This window comes from Neopsephotus bourkii, unplaced genomic scaffold (assembly GCF_033783945.1).
Source record: "Neopsephotus bourkii isolate Nb327-2 ecotype Australia unplaced genomic scaffold, CSIRO-AGI_Nbou_v1 NB_1787, whole genome shotgun sequence".
Classification (NCBI taxonomy): domain Eukaryota; kingdom Metazoa; phylum Chordata; class Aves; order Psittaciformes; family Psittacidae; genus Neopsephotus; species Neopsephotus bourkii.
This window is the reverse complement of record NW_026902261.1, coordinates 343029-358555: the sequence shown is the minus strand read 5'-3', so window position 1 is coordinate 358555 and position 15527 is coordinate 343029. Positions and strand designations below refer to the sequence as shown.

Here is a 15527-nt window from a genome sequence, read left to right as displayed (position 1 = left end):
TGGTGCATATAATGTGCATTGAAGATAAGACTCCTTTACCACAGCACAGGTTTTCACAAGCTCACCCAGCTCTGAGGGGTGAACCAAAGCACAGCAGAGATGTTTTTTCCTTGGGAGTTTTGATTTAGTTTGTTTTTGGGCTGGCTGTTACACAGCCTGACCCAATATTCTTCCTCCACTGGATAAGAGACTGTCAGAAAAGACTGTAAGGAGGCAATGATCATCCCAGTGTGTACATTTATAGCTGCTGGTTGGCCAAGACAATACAGAACAGCTCTCAACCTGATTTGCTGGTGCAAGATGAGAGCCTGAGCAACCGTCTCACTGCACTCCTCATATGTCAGCACAGTGAGGACAAGCAAATAGCTCATCTTGCAACCTGGCATTAATGGTGCTGTGCATTGCCCATCACCAATTTCCTCTTCTTTCTCCTCATTTTAGGTCCTCTCTCGTTGCCTCCCTGAGAAAGGGTAAGAGGCTAAATTGTGCCTTCTTCAGAGGCGATATCTCTCTTGCATGGCAGTCTTGATGAGGAGGCTGGTTTGCCAGTAAAATCACCTACTTGGCTCTGAGCATTGTCCTGACTCAACAGCAAGGCTTGGACCAGCTCTTCTCCTCCCCATGCCTGCCCTCAACCCTGCCTCATGTCCCCTGCACACTCCAGACTGCACATCTTCAGCCTGTGCATATGCTTGCAGCAGCTTTCTTATTAATATGTCAGCATCCTTCAGTTTCTTCCTTCAGAGATCTTCTTAAAAGACTCCTCTATACTACACATGTTCAGGCTGTAATAATTTTATCAGGTTGTGCGAGATCTAGTTAGTATCCTGCCACTTTTAGCATATTAGATTTGAAGGGGAAGAGATTGTTTATTTCATTGACACTTGCCAGGATAACATGTACACTCAGCTCACTAAACAAATTGATGGTAGTAATCGTCATAAATAATAATTATAAATGAAAGCATGTGGAAGGTTAAAACTCGTTTGATAGAAGCTTTCCTCTGCCTGGTTTGAACCACAATTTGTTTCATAATCTAACCTCTTTTACTTTTCTTTATTTGCTTGTATCCTCACAGATCTATGTAAAAGAGCAAATAGAAGGCAGCAGGTTAGGATATTTCTACTGCCGAAGTACAACAAAGCTTCACTGAGTCACTCACCTGGGTTGAACCATGGCGAGCTAGCCTGAAAACCAAGAGCACGCCTGTAAGCATCCTCCAAAGGGCCCATTCCCAGCTGCAGCAAGCTGGAGGAAGGCTGGGACCTCATGCCCATGCCAGAGGACTGATCCCAGCTCTTACCACCCTCTCATCCCCTCCTGGCAAGGTCACAGCAGACATGGTAGATGAGTGATCCCAGGGGCTGGATGCAGCCTGGTGCACAGCAGCACCTGGGAAAGGTTTCTGCTGTTGTAAAGAAGAGGCTGTCAGATCCTCAAAGTGAAGTCAAACTTCTTCTCTTATTATTATTTGTTGTATAAGTGTTGTGGGTTTTTTTCCTTCTCTGCTGCTAGGAGTGGGTTGGTTTCAATGCCCACTCCTGCTTTAGTGTGACTATAGAACCATAGAATCACTTAGGTTGGGAAAGACCTGCAATATTATAGAGTCCAACTGTTAACCCAGTTCTGCCAAGTCCACCGCTAGGCAGCCTGTTCCAATGCTTGGCAATGATTTCACTGAAGAAATTGTTCCTAACAACCAGTCTAAACCTCCCTTGGCACAACCTGAAGCCATTTCCTCTCATCCCATCCCTTGTTCCTTGGGAGCAGAGCCCAGCCCCTCCTGGCTCCATCCTCCTGTCAGGCAGTTGTAGGGAGCCATCAGGTCCCCCATGAGCCTTCTCTTCTCTACACTGAACCCCCCAGGTCCCTCAGCCCTTCCCCATCACACTTGTGCTCCAGGCCCTGCACCAGCTCCGCTGCCCTTCTTTGGGCAGGTACCCTTCATGCTCAGGTGCAGAACAAGTTGGTTTTGGATTTTCCCCAAATAAGCTCATTAATGTATTAGTCACAAGCAGACTTCAAGGACACTTGACCTCAGTGTTTCTGCTTTCCTCTCTGATCATCTTCCAGCTTCTGCTTCAGCAACAGAAAACTACAAAGAAGAGAAATGGCAGAGTCAACGAAATGAGGGAAAGCCAAAGATTACGGCTGTGGGTGGCTCGGAAGAGCCTGTGTGCCATGCTCCTCGTAACTATTTCCAGGTTACTCCCATGGTCTAAATCCAGGTAGTTGTATCAAGAAGGATGTTAACCCTGCAGCAGGGCAATCTTTTTTACACTATCTCTCTTTGTTCAAGTTCACTTGAAAAAGTTGTGTTTAAAAGTCAAGCACGGACACCTTAAATGGTAGGTATTCTGGTGAATAGAACTATTAATTAATACAACTGGGAAAAGTCTGAGAACAGACAGGGTAAACAGGGAAGAAGGACATACAGAAAGAAAAGGAAAAGAGCAGCAGACAGTATAGAAAATAGAGTGACTTCTGAGCTGAAATTCTTGAACAAAGAGCTTTTCTTCTGCCTTCCCTGCTCTGCCATTCCCCAATTGCATTAAAGCGGTTGGCAAGATGAATAATATTTTTAGATGAAATATACTGGCAGAACAACAGGAACTGCAGCCCCTTTACAGTTCTGCTGGAAATTTCTGCTGCTGCTTCTGGTAAATATGGCTGGTGGCAGGACCTGGCTTGTAGCTTTAACCACATGTGGGAAGTTCATGGGGCAAAGATGCCAAGTCTAAAATTAACCCCCTTGAAAAAGATTAAAAACCAAAGTGCCCGGGGCAGGGTGAGGGTGTTGAGGTCGTTATTTTTAGTCTTTCATTATATTAAGACAGGTAGAGATTTGGATTAATTAAGGATTAAAATAAAAATATAAGATCTCAGTGTTTTCTGGACTGAAATGAATAAAGCATTTGCATGAAATCCTTAGACAAGAGCTGAGAGAGAGTACTAAGGGCAAAGGCTTTTCGAAGCTCCCTGTATTGCTGTAGAGAGTGTATCTAAGGTGGTGCCAAGTTTTACTATGAGCTGCACATTTCTCTGAGCTCCATTACTGGGACCCCACTGATTTTTGCAAAGACGCAAGGAAAAAGTGAGTGTGTGTCACCCTTGGGCTTGTGGAGAAGAATTTAAGAATGTCACATGAAAGGATCAAAAACTGTAAAGCTGAAAAATGGTGCAGCACCAACAGGGTGGTGTTGCCTCATTTTTATGTGTTTATTTTTGTTTCTTTCTGAACTGTTTGAACACATCTCCTCATTTCAGGGGCAATAGAACACTTGAGTTTTCAACTTATGAGTATGATATCACAGCTGATGCTGGACACACTGGTAAATATTTTTAAATAACTTTATTAACATCAGCAGTATCACCAGCAAATTAAGGCCAATTTCAAAATAACCACTGTTTCATCTTTCACTTCATGTAAAGTATTGGGATTCATCCCCTCTTTGGAAATAACATGTTTTTATCCACACTTCATTCTTGGCTGAGTTTGTTTATTCCTTGTTTTAGGACACACTCAGTTGTGTCGGCACCTAAATGTTTTCTTGTTATTGCTACTCTGTCCTTTGAAACATAAATACAAGAGCTGTTGTAAAATAGAGGTCTGTGCTAATAAGGGAGCATTGTGGAGCTGATCGAGTACATTGTGTGATGTAAAGAAATGTAAACATGGAACTACTGATAAATCATTATTTATCAGTTGCTCCATGAATTCCCACCTTCAGAAATGATCAGAAATAGAATCATGGAATCATAGTCTGGTTTGTGTTGGAAGGGACCTTAAAGCTCGTCCAGCTTCAACTGCTGCCACTGGCAGGGACACCTTCCACTGGAGCAACTTGCTCCAAGCCCCTGTGTCCAACCTGGCCTTGAACACTGCCAGGGATGGGGCAGCCACAGCTTCTCTGGGCACCCTGTGCCAGCGCCTCAGCACCCTCACAGGGAAGAGCTTCTGCCTAAGAGCTCAGCTCAGTCTCCCCTCTGGCAGGTTCAAGCCATTCCCCTTGGCCTGTCCCTACAGGCCCTTGTCCCAAGCCCCTCTCCAATGTTTTAATATTTATTTATTTGTAATTAATTTATTCATTAGTATTTAATAGTATTTATCCACTGTTAGTCAGGGTGGAATGTCTAAGGGACACTGGGGCTAATGCTGGAATGCTCAGTGCCCTCACCTACCTAGCCCTGTCCTGAAAGAGGATTCAAAGATTTATTAACACTGGGGCTTGGCAGATCTGCACGTACTCTCCCACTTTCTTCACGGCTCAGTCCTCCATCTCCCACACCTAGTGGCTTTTCAAGCTTTACTCAAAATAACATTGTCAATTTGGAATCTTTTGTTTCTTTTTTTAATTAATAAGACCCTGGTAAATACTTCCTTCTGCCAGCAGGTATGGACAGTACTGCAGAAAGTACTATATATATAAATCCTGTTAGAAACAGTCCCTGGTCCCAAAAATGTATGGACCATATTAATAACAAAATTATATCTTTATTTTTGCCATATATATGCATGTATGTTAGTTCATACATGTTAGTTCAGGCACAAATATTTGCCAAAAGTTACACAAGGAACTCTTACATCTCAGCATCTGAATGCAGGTCTCTGCAATCCTTGCTCAGACCTCAGCCCCTCTTGGCAGGAAGCAGACTTGGGTGAAGAAGGATAGAATAAAATACAAATCAAAACCCCCTGACTCATCTAGGACAGACAACATGGGAATCCTGTGTAGAGCATCTTGTGATTGATTGGCTATGGAAACCTGAGAGAAATGATCCCCTTCCTGGGCTGGGGGTTCCTGTTGTCATTCAATAAGAAAAATCATCTCAGTGGACAATTCCTGGAATAAGACAATGGTGATCAATAGTGAATTCCCAGTTGTTGCTGGAAAAGGTTTCTGAGCTATTGCAGACAGGACAAAAGTGTTCTCTACCATTACTGAAAGTGAAGTTTTAGACCTGAAAGCTAAAATGAAACAAAGCAAGCTTTCAATTAACTTCTCAGAGTGCTCTCATTTCCCAGGTCAGGGCAGATGAAAAGATAAATATTGAACAAAGGGAGTTGTTCTGTATCTGAAGCATCTTAATGAATACAAAAAGTTATACAACATATTTGAGGAGTGCTTTTGCCTTGTATCAACTGCTCCTTTCTCCAAGCCAGTGATGAGATCACGGCCCCTCATGGGTGATCAGTTCTTTAGAGTGATATTAGATGATTTATTGCATGTCCAGAGGCAAGGTGGATTTTCCCCTTGAACTCAGGAAAATCAACATTGTCACTGACATGAGAGGGAAAAATTCTCATTAGAAATTCTGTACTTGTCTGAGAAAAGAAAATATCCATTACTAGGTGGTTTTATGACTTTTGCGACTGACTTCTGTGACATGAGCAGATCACACAAGTCCCCCTGGTTTCTTTCCTTCTCCTGTCTGCTAAGGACCTTAACAATTGTGAGATATCGAGGGGTGCTGCAGGTGTCAACTTTGGCATTACACTTGTCACAATGGTATTTAGCGATGTTGCTGCTTGTGACCATGTCAGTATTATCATCACATGTGGTCCCATCTTGACCACTTCATTAGGAAAGAAAAAAACCCCAAACCTGAACACTGACAAAGTTGCTGTTGCTCAGCAATGACCAAGGCTTGTCAGAGTCTGAAGAAGACATCTGCAGCTTCTCCAAAGGTTATTCACTCTCTGTCTATATCTGGCAGTGCCACAAACACAAGGAGAATGTATGGTGTTGGGGGGAGAAATTAAGTGCTTCGAAATAATATTTGAGGCTGTCTTTCTAAGGCCAGAGAGGGATTACTGCAGGCAGCCCCAGTTACTGCAGGTCCTGGGGTTTAAGGAATCCCTTAGGTTTTGCTTTAGTAAATGTTTTTGGGAAAAAAATTGATTGATCCTATTACATGGATTAAATAAGCATGTTTTCAATTTATCTATGATGTATTCTGATGAAGTGTTACAAACTCCTGAACACTGCATAATGCAGTCATACCAGTTCGAATAGGAGAATCAGATGTTTGTGGGTCTGAGCCAAAAGCTCATTGACATCAACTAGCAACAAAGGAAGCTTACTAGTGTTTTCAGTGAGCTGCAACTAAGACTCCATAAATACAGGAAAGCTTTTTCATGGGTAGCTCTGCAAAACCAGTGAAACTGAGGACAACTCTGGCTTGTGTCTCATGCATCATTAGCACACACATGAGCTAAATTGTGACTACTATTACCCAGAAAGAGCAGGGCTCAACTTCTAGATCCCCAACTGTTTACAGAGCAGTCACAAAAACTGATTTGGGCTTGAGGTCTGCAGGGACAAAAGAAATAGCAGACACGGTTACTCTCTGTATAACTTTTTATTCTTGCAGCCATTGTTTATTCCTTCCTAATGACCAAACACACAACCCCCATATTTCTCCTTAATGTACACAAAACTTCAAAAGACATCCAGAGTACAAATAATTCATGGCACTAAGATGCCATGAGCTGAAACCTTGAAGCTGCATGAGTTTTGCTACTGACTTCATTGGGCTAGAATTTCGCCCAAAGATGATTAATTACCACAACTTTCAATCTCCATAAATGCTATTTTGCAATGTTGGATTGTTTAAGCCAGCACTTACAAATGAAGTAAGTAGAATAATGATTAGAGGAACTGGAAACAGAAGTGGTGGAAGAGAACAATAACACTTAAACAGTTATGTTTTTAGGAGCAACCTGCTAAGACCTGGTAATAAATGAGAGTCTTGCATACAATTTCACTATAATTTTACCAATAGTATTAAAACAAATCTGATTTTCTTCATTCTGTTTCCACAGAAAAATGTCCCAAGCAGAGCTATACCAAGGAATGACACACTGACCACAGGAAGAGAAAGAATGACTCTGCACTTTCCTCTCACATCCAGCCCGTTCCTTTTCTCTCTCCATGTAACTATTGCATTTAGTAAGAACTGAAAATGAAATCTCACATTGCGTTCATAGTTAAGTCTCTTTGATGTGTATGTGCAAGACACTTTGCACATGGGTGCATGGAGAGGTAGATCAGGAAAGTCAACTTTTCGTCCTTTTACTTGTCTTCCACTCTTTTTATTATCTTCTTTTGGTTTAATGCTTTGCATGTGAATGTTTCATGTTTTGCTCCAATGAGTGAGAGTGAAAAGGAGCAAAAGGGGAAAGACATTGAGATCCCTTTTAAAATATCTCAAGATGAGCAACAATTTTTTTCCTCAAGGAAAACAAAACAAAACAAAAAAGAAAACAACACAAACCAATTCACAGCTTCATGCACTGTGCAGGCTGAAAACTGGGCTTCCAAGTGCCTACTACTGCTGGGTCCACTTTCCCATGTCACAACAAAAAGAGAATCTTATTTACAATGACCAAAGCCAATCAGAGAGCTTAAATCTAAGCCAGTGCTGTTGAACTATCCAAACCCCATTAAAATCAATATAAATCCTTTGTCTAAAATACCCTTTCCAAAGTCTAAAGCTTTTCCAAACCGTGCCTTCGCTGCCAGCTCATTTTACTTGCCTGCTTTTCACTCAGTCTCATCCAGATATGGGTTGCATGTTAGTCACCTGCATGGGGAGCCCAGGTTCTCCTTTTTGCTCTGCAGTAGGAACCTGCTGATGCAGATCCCCTGGTCTTTAATCTTATTTTATAGAGAAAAATTAACTGTTATTTTTACATGTTGCTTTGCCCAGTGTGATGCCATGGGCAAAGAAAAAGCAGCCCATGTAATCACAGTTGGATATGAACAGAACCCAAATGACTTAATGAATGTTGGCACCATGAGGAGCCTAAGAAAAGATCAAGACCCTTCCTGTCTTTTTGAGGGGCTGTATTAGCACAAAGGAAAAGACCAACTTTGCCTTGAAGGGCTCATGGAAACAGAAAGCAGCAATATCTGCATGTATGTTAAAGCATCAATATTGCCTCCACTGGGCCACTCCAAGCAGCCTCATATGATTCGAGCAGTGATGAATGTCAGAAAAGTTCTGCGCCAGAGCATCTGCAAGGAGAGCATTCTGAAGAATATCCCAGGGCCTCATGGTACGAGTCAGTACACAGAATATAGGGGAAAGATGTTGACAACAATAATTGATCAGAAATGAGACAATCAGTTGACTGGAGTGGCTACGTGATTAATTGTCAGGGTCCAAAAATGTGATTAAAAGCTGCAAATTATGTGAAAATTTGAAGTGAATTTTAAACAAGTATACATTTCTTGACTCAAAAGCACTTTAGCCCTATAGCCTGCAGCTTAGAGACATCTATCTGGCTTCCTTCCCATCAATCGATACCATTAAAGCCCTAAAAAAAAAAGAAAATCCTTTCTCCATATAGTTATAAAATATCAATTACATACATTTTCATTAGCTGAATGCAGTGATCAGGGCTGATACCTTGGTTGTTTGTTTCTCAGCAAGACATTGTTGGCACTCTCCCAGTCACAGTCTTCTCCAGTGGGAGCATCCTCTAATCACACTGATGGGGACGCGCACTTGGCACACCAGCCGTGTACTTACTACTGTATCACATGCTGTCTGTCACAGAGCACAAAATGGGGGTGCCCAGCTTTGGTTTCTCCTGCCCCTCACCCCTACAGTGCATTAACCACCAGAGCCTGCAGAGGATATTCTGCTGCAGGATTTTAAAGCTCCAAGGAAACATTAATGAGTTATGCTAAACTCACTGATACTCTAGTGGAAAGTACTTTCACCTCTGTTTCACTGATGCAGATGTTTAGATAGAGAAAGGATAAGTCACTTGCCTGAGGCCATGCACTGATTGAGTATCAGAGACCAAATTAAACTGACATTTCTTGGTCCTTAGCTCCATGTTGTGGAAGTACTTCTGAAGAAACCGTTTAAAGAGAAACTAACAATATCAGCCCTATGTTAAATAATGCCACCTCCTCTGTGCTCTCCAATTCCTTTGCTTTTAAATGCCACCCTGTCAGCACCAGCATGCAGACACTTCTTCCATCCATGACAGCATATACTCCTCCTCTTCCTTCTCAGCTCAGCATTTTCATATGTCCACGAGTGCACATTGCTGTCCAGCTCATCTTTATGTGGGCCAACACTCAACTGGGGATCTTTTCACAAAAAGGCAGGAGCTGAACATGTCTAGAAGCATAGAGATATTTTTAAACCAAGCAGAAAAGTGCACAGCCACACTGAACGTCATTTTGGAAAATCATAGGATCACAGAATGGTTTGGGTTGGAAGGGACCTTCAAATCTCATTTAGTCGAACCCCCTGCATGAGCAGGGACATCTTCAACTAGATCAGGTCACCCAGAACCACATGCAGCCTGGCCTGGAATGTCTCCAGGGATGGGGCATCCACCACCTCTCTGGGCAACCTGTGCCAGGGTTTTACCACCCTCATTGAACAAAATATCTTCTTCACATCCAGCCTGAATACCCCTTTTAGCTTAAAACCAAAACCAAAATGCAGCTTTCTCTTTTCATTCAGCACTTCTCAGAAACAACACAGGAAAGGGAAGGTGGTGGAAGGCAACTGGGTTTGTTCTTCAGAAGGAGCATGTTAGATGACAGCATTAATGGTTACTGGATTTTACCCTCAAGAGAAAAAAAAAACCACAGATAAGCAAGTAAACAAACAGAAAAGATGACATACCTCTTACACAACCTGCTGGAACTCATGGCCCTGCATCTCAGACATCCTCGGAAACAGAAACCATCAGCCACATCTTGGATATTTTCTAACAAAAGAAATGGAACATACACACCTTCCTGAAGAACCTGAATGGGGCTAGAAAACATGCGGCTCTGTATAAATTCAGTGGACTCTAAGTCATCCAGCCTCATTTTCTTGTCTCCCTTCCTGTCAGTTCCAATTGGTAGACTCCTGGGGTCAGTCTCCCCATTTGATAATTTTGGCCTTTGCAGAACTACCAGGTTTTGTGAGGGTATCGGAGCAAGCAGACAGAACACTTCTTGCCCTGCATTTCTTGCCCTTCACTCTGTGGCAGAGGGCAGCGGGTGCTGACACAAGCATTGCAAGGCTCAGTGTTACAAAACACCATCACCCAGCAAACCTCCTGCAAGGGAGCTCTGCCTTACCCCACACATAAAGGTGCCTTATGCAAACTTCTCATGCGTCAGAGGGTAGCACACGTAAGACCTCATTTCCAGTGATAGCCCTCTCCATGGCATGCTTGCTGGCAACCTCCTTGGGGATAAAAAAGTCTCTCTAGTCCTCAGGTCAATCCTACATGTGTCCAGAACTGGTAATTGCAGCTGAAATCCTAATGGGAAGGGAGAGGATCATAAGCAGAGGGAAAATGGAAAGCTTGTATTTTACTGCTGTAGTGATGGACACAAAAGGGGTGAAGTAAATTCTCCCCTACTGCAAAACTGTTGAGTGTGCACAGACTAAGAATATTTTTCATTGCAAGAAGAAAAATCCATTGATTTTTTCCCCCCAGTTTTCAGCAACTGAAGAAGCTATCCAGTTGAATGTTGCAGGAAATATCTACATGAGAGACTGCAGACTTCCATTTCTCAGTTGTTAGAGAAATGTTTCCCTTGTTGGCTAATGCAAAATGAGCTTTCTCAATTACCAGGGTTTATTTCTTTGGAATTAATTAAAAAAACTGACATTTTTCCTTGAGGTTTCCTTCCCTCTTAATGTGGAAAATATATCAAATGGTAAATTTCAAGTAACTCTTCTTCAGAGACCCCCTATAACTTCCATGATCAACAGATCTACAGGCAAAACACTTCTTAAATAGACCCAAAAACTGCTTCCTCATGCAGTTATACATGAGGTTACACAAGGTTGCATGGGCATGTGTGCTTGAGGTTTGACTTCAGGAGGACCCAAGTCCAAAACAGAATGGACCATCTCACTGCAATCCAGGGCTAAGGTGCTGCACAGCTGCCCAGCTGTGCTGGGAAGTGCTGCAAGGACAGTGTGTGGCAGCTCTTCCACACTGCCCACATGGTCAGTAGAGGTCTTTCCCCAGCAAATCCATCACTTCGTTAGGTCACAGGACACATGGCTCAGGGCCTGCCAAAACCAGACCTGTCCTCACCACTGCTCAAGCACCGTTGAAGTCTTTTTGACTATTCCAGGAGAGAGTGTGGTTTAGATCTGCTCTGTCTCTTGGTTTCTGCTCTACATCTGCCAAGAACTGCACATGCTGGGGTTACATCCACACAGGGATATGCGCTTATAGGCAAGCCCACTGCATAGAGCCATAAAGGAACTGAGTCAGCCTGGTCTGCTGGATCTGGCCCTCCAAGGCTTGCAAGTTCTTCCAAGCCCATGTCTCACTGGAGTGTTTCTGGCCAGATGGGAAGAAGTGAGATGTCTAGTGGTAAAAATGACACCGCTTTTGATTAAGGGAAATGGTGAAATTTCTCTTGAGGGCAAAAAATTGTAAATTCCCATGAAAATATATCTTCCCTGTGAGAACCTCCTCACTAAAAGAAAGAGCTTTGCAGGGCTTTTATTTGCCAAGGAGCTGTGCAGATGTGACTCATTTGCTGTCCCCAGGCCAAATATTGGTTGGTGCCTAGAAGGAGGCATAAACCTCCCTACAGATACACTGAGACTCTCCACTAGAAACAATACCACAGGTCAGGTTCCAACTTAGAGAAACCCTCTTCACAGCTTCCTTGGGCTGTCTGGTTACCACCAGGAACAACACAGCAAAGGACTATCTGCAAAGCTCATTGCACATCCAAAAGAGGTATAACCATTCCGAACACCTTCCTCCCTCCTGGTCTGTATCTTGTGGAAAATCAGTTTATGTCTTTCTGGAAACAAGTCTTCTATGGGGGTTGCAAGAGAATGAGTATTTGTGGCCAACTATTACATTTTATTCTCTCTGCTTTTGAGCCAGCAGCTGTGTTTGGTCAAATCTGATAGAGGGAAAGAGGCCTTGAAGACTTCACATTTCTCCAAGGCTTGCAGAAAGACTCCAGCACAGTCTTGCCCCATTCTGCTTTTGCACAGGGGAAAGAGGGAAAGTTTCCACTGGGGAGGACTGCCTCTTCCCACTGGAGTGGAAGGAATTAGGAACGTTGGTTTCCCTGCTCACGTGCTGCACGCTGGTACACAAATTGCAATAAGAGCATCATGGTCATTTTCACAAGCAGACCAACTCTTGACCAGATTAGTTTTTCTTTTAACACCTAACTTTCAAATTATGGGTGTTATTTTATGATGAGAACAAATGCTTCATCAACATGAAGATCTTTCACCACATGTGTTTTAGAGCTGATTCTTTGTATAGTCCCATTACACATTATTTTTATTATTAAGGTTATTATTATTACTGCTGTGAACCTCTGATACTTTTATCATGTTCTGGTTTTATTATTGTTTCCTTAGATATTTTCTGTGCTTTGTCATATGCTTTCTTTAAAATACTTCCAGGCAGCTTTCAACAACAAAATCCACCTTCTTCTCTAGCATGACTGTAAGTTTGTTAGAAAGCAACACTCTCTCCCATACTGAGAAACCTGCATTCCTGTTACCTAGGCCATTAGCACTCATGTTTAATTTTTATTAGAGGTGACAGCAATAAAACCCTTGTTGAAAATGCATTATGCAATCCAATACAACTAAGCTGTTCTTGTTCACTTTATAAGAAAAGGGGTTATTTACTTATTGTCCTGAAAGAGTGATGAAGAGCATAGTACAAAAGGATTTTAATCTGGTGCGACAAGAAGTCTGATGTCCTCCTTGTTCCCCCTGATAGTGATTTCATTTCTCTAGAGCCTTACTACTGTTGGAAGCATTTAATGTTTTGGATATGAAAGCAGATGTGATCAGACGTTTGAGTCTGAGGGCTTCAGCTCATTACCAGCTTTCCAGGTAGTTTAGATATCTGTCAGGCTAGGGCATTTGTCTTGGTGCTCATGCTCCTGCTCTGGCCAGCCACTGTGAATCAGAAGAAGATCTCAAATCTGTACTTCCCTGTGGTCTTTATAGTCAAAGTGAAAGGAGAAATAGACAATGCATTTTGTATTTAATTCCAGCATTTAGGTGGATTCAGCAAACTCTAGAACACACAGAACCATTGGAGCAATCCTCTCAATAGCATAAAACTATGTTTGGTCTCCCCTTTGCTTCCAAGGAGGGTTTTGCAGCCTGGATGTCTTGAGATGAGGATTTCTGCCAACTGTTACTCAGGAAAAGAATTTAAATGTGATGGCCTGAGCCTAAGTCCTTGGTGTAATATTTGTCCACATCATAAAACCACTGGACACAATATGGAAATGCAATTGACAATAAACCAAATGATATAATCCCATCTAATGGCATTATAATGAATCCCAAGTGAACTAAACATGATTGGGCAAGTATTTTAAAGTGTTACTGAAAGAGTTTTTATAGTGTGAAGGTTTGCAGTTGCCAACCAGTGGCCAGACACACAGAACAGGCTCTAAGTTAGCCAATTCCCACCCTGTAAACCTGTGGCTGTGTCTTACAGAAACATCTTTTTTTAATTAGTGCTTTTACTTTCTGAAGGATCCAAAGGACTTCTCTGAAGCGTGTTTCATTCTTTTAAATACATTGCTCGTATTCCCAATCAGCTATTTCTGGTTTGTAGTGAAATCCCCTAATGAGTAGAAGGGGATTAAGTTTCTGTAAACCTACCATTTATGAACTTGTGAGTTGCTAAATAATGTTTGCCTTTCACCTAATGGCTGCTTGTGCCTTACGTGTCTGTATGGTTTTCTGTGTTATACCTCTGCTCTGGTGTTACTGTTTTCATTCTGTTATAGTTCTGAAAATGTGATTGTCCTGAGTTCAGCAGTAGCAGTCATTTTTCTCCTTCTTAGCAGCTGGTGCAGTGCTGTGGTTTTTGACTTTCAGCCTGGGAACAATGCTGATAGCACCGATGGTTTTAGTTTAAACCAGTTCTAGTCTAGTTTAAACCATGACAGTGATCCAAATGGTGCTGAGCATAGCTGACCATCTGCTTGACTGAATGTCTGCCAAGTGCCATTTTCTCCTCTGGAGAAAAGGGAAGGGAAGAGAGAGACCTTTCCCTCCCTTCTGGGAGAGCATTTTCATTTTTGAGCAGCTTGAGAAATCCCTACAAACAAAAAAGGTAGCTTGACGTTACCCAAAAGATTGGATGTTCTTGAAAGGGCCTCTGCTCATCCTTGATTCTGGGAGAAAGCAAAAAAGACCCAGCCAAAAAATGACACTGCCCTCTGTGATCTGTACAGAGCTATGTAGTACACTGAACAAACATGGTGGCATAGAACTTTTAAAAACACTTCCCTACCTGACACAGAATGTCAAGTTCAAGACTTGCTCTGCAAATGTACTGGAGACTCTGAGCTGACCAAAATGAGGTTAGCTGCTGCCAGACAATCATTCCTCCACCTATTCTGAACCTGCTGTCAGCCTGCTTGCCTGCCTGGAACAAAGGCTCAAGAGAATTAAAATGCAAGAATCCAGAGTCAGAAATCAAAATGACCCCTTTTGGCCTTGAAATACCCCAATTCCCCTGCAATTTGGAAGGTCCCTGTAGATAGCAATGGATGAGAAGTGTCTCTAGTAGGCACAACACCAGGCAGGTTGAAACCATCTCAACGAAACTTGCAGAACCAGTTACGTTTCCATACCAGAGTAACACCTTCACTAAGACTACTGGAAGTCATTTGAGTGCTGTAACTATTTATATCCAGTGAAGATTTCCCCAGAAAAGAGAACATGAAATATGATCTTGTCCCAAAATGCCTGAGTTCAATGGAAAACGAGCAATTAGCATTCTCTCTACAAAACAAAAGATTTGCAATCTTCACAGGCAGTTTGGGTCCATTCATAATGTATTCAACAGAACATTTCTGGTCAGGCATTTTATAATGCTTTTGACTATTATGATGACGTAAGTGGTAAAAGACAAAACCAGACTGATAACTGTATTAGCCTTGAAAATAAAATTCATCCCTGGTAACCCTGCTTGCAAATTTCAAGGACCAATTTAGCCACACCAGTTGATATTTAAACTGCTGTAGCCAAGAACAGAGCACGGTGCAATAGCAAGAAAAACTTTAAGAACTGAGTCCTAAATCTCTGTGAAAGGACAAAGTCAAAGAACCTTACTTGTTTTTTCCTGATTGCAGTTATTCATTGTACTTCTGCTTTGTCCCTTGGAGTACAAATCCTGTATATTTTAGTGGGAGAGTAAGCAATTTTCAAGGGCACTTTTCCGCCAAACTGAAGAGCAAAGTGTGCAATTACTCACAGATATATATCATGTTACCAAAATGTCTGCATTTGCCGTAGGGATTGACTACCCCATGATTTTCACCTGTGCCTTATGGGTTAGCATGTCTGTGTGTGGAGGGGAATGAGAGCAACCAACCATCACACAGATGTAGTCTTTTCAACAACAACAACAGAAAAAGGCATCCTGCCTGAGAGGAAAATAATAAACCAGAAGCAGGCAACAGTCAGATGGTTTGAGCAAAGTGCTGTGGCTACAGATTAACTTCGTTTGTTCAATATTTACTGTA

At 42.2% G+C, this 15527-nt stretch overlaps 1 long non-coding RNA gene across 1 annotated transcript; it reads right to left on the bottom strand.

Annotated features, from left to right (window-relative positions):
* Window positions 1-431: 431 nt before the first annotated feature.
* On the bottom strand, window positions 432-15223 carry LOC133226470 (uncharacterized). Its single transcript, XR_009729517.1, has 3 exons — window positions 15115-15223; window positions 2037-2095; window positions 432-1080 (listed from the first exon to the last, which is right to left on the bottom strand). It is a non-coding gene; the product is annotated as an uncharacterized LOC133226470 (long non-coding RNA).
* Between the last annotated feature and the right edge of the window lie 304 nt (window positions 15224-15527).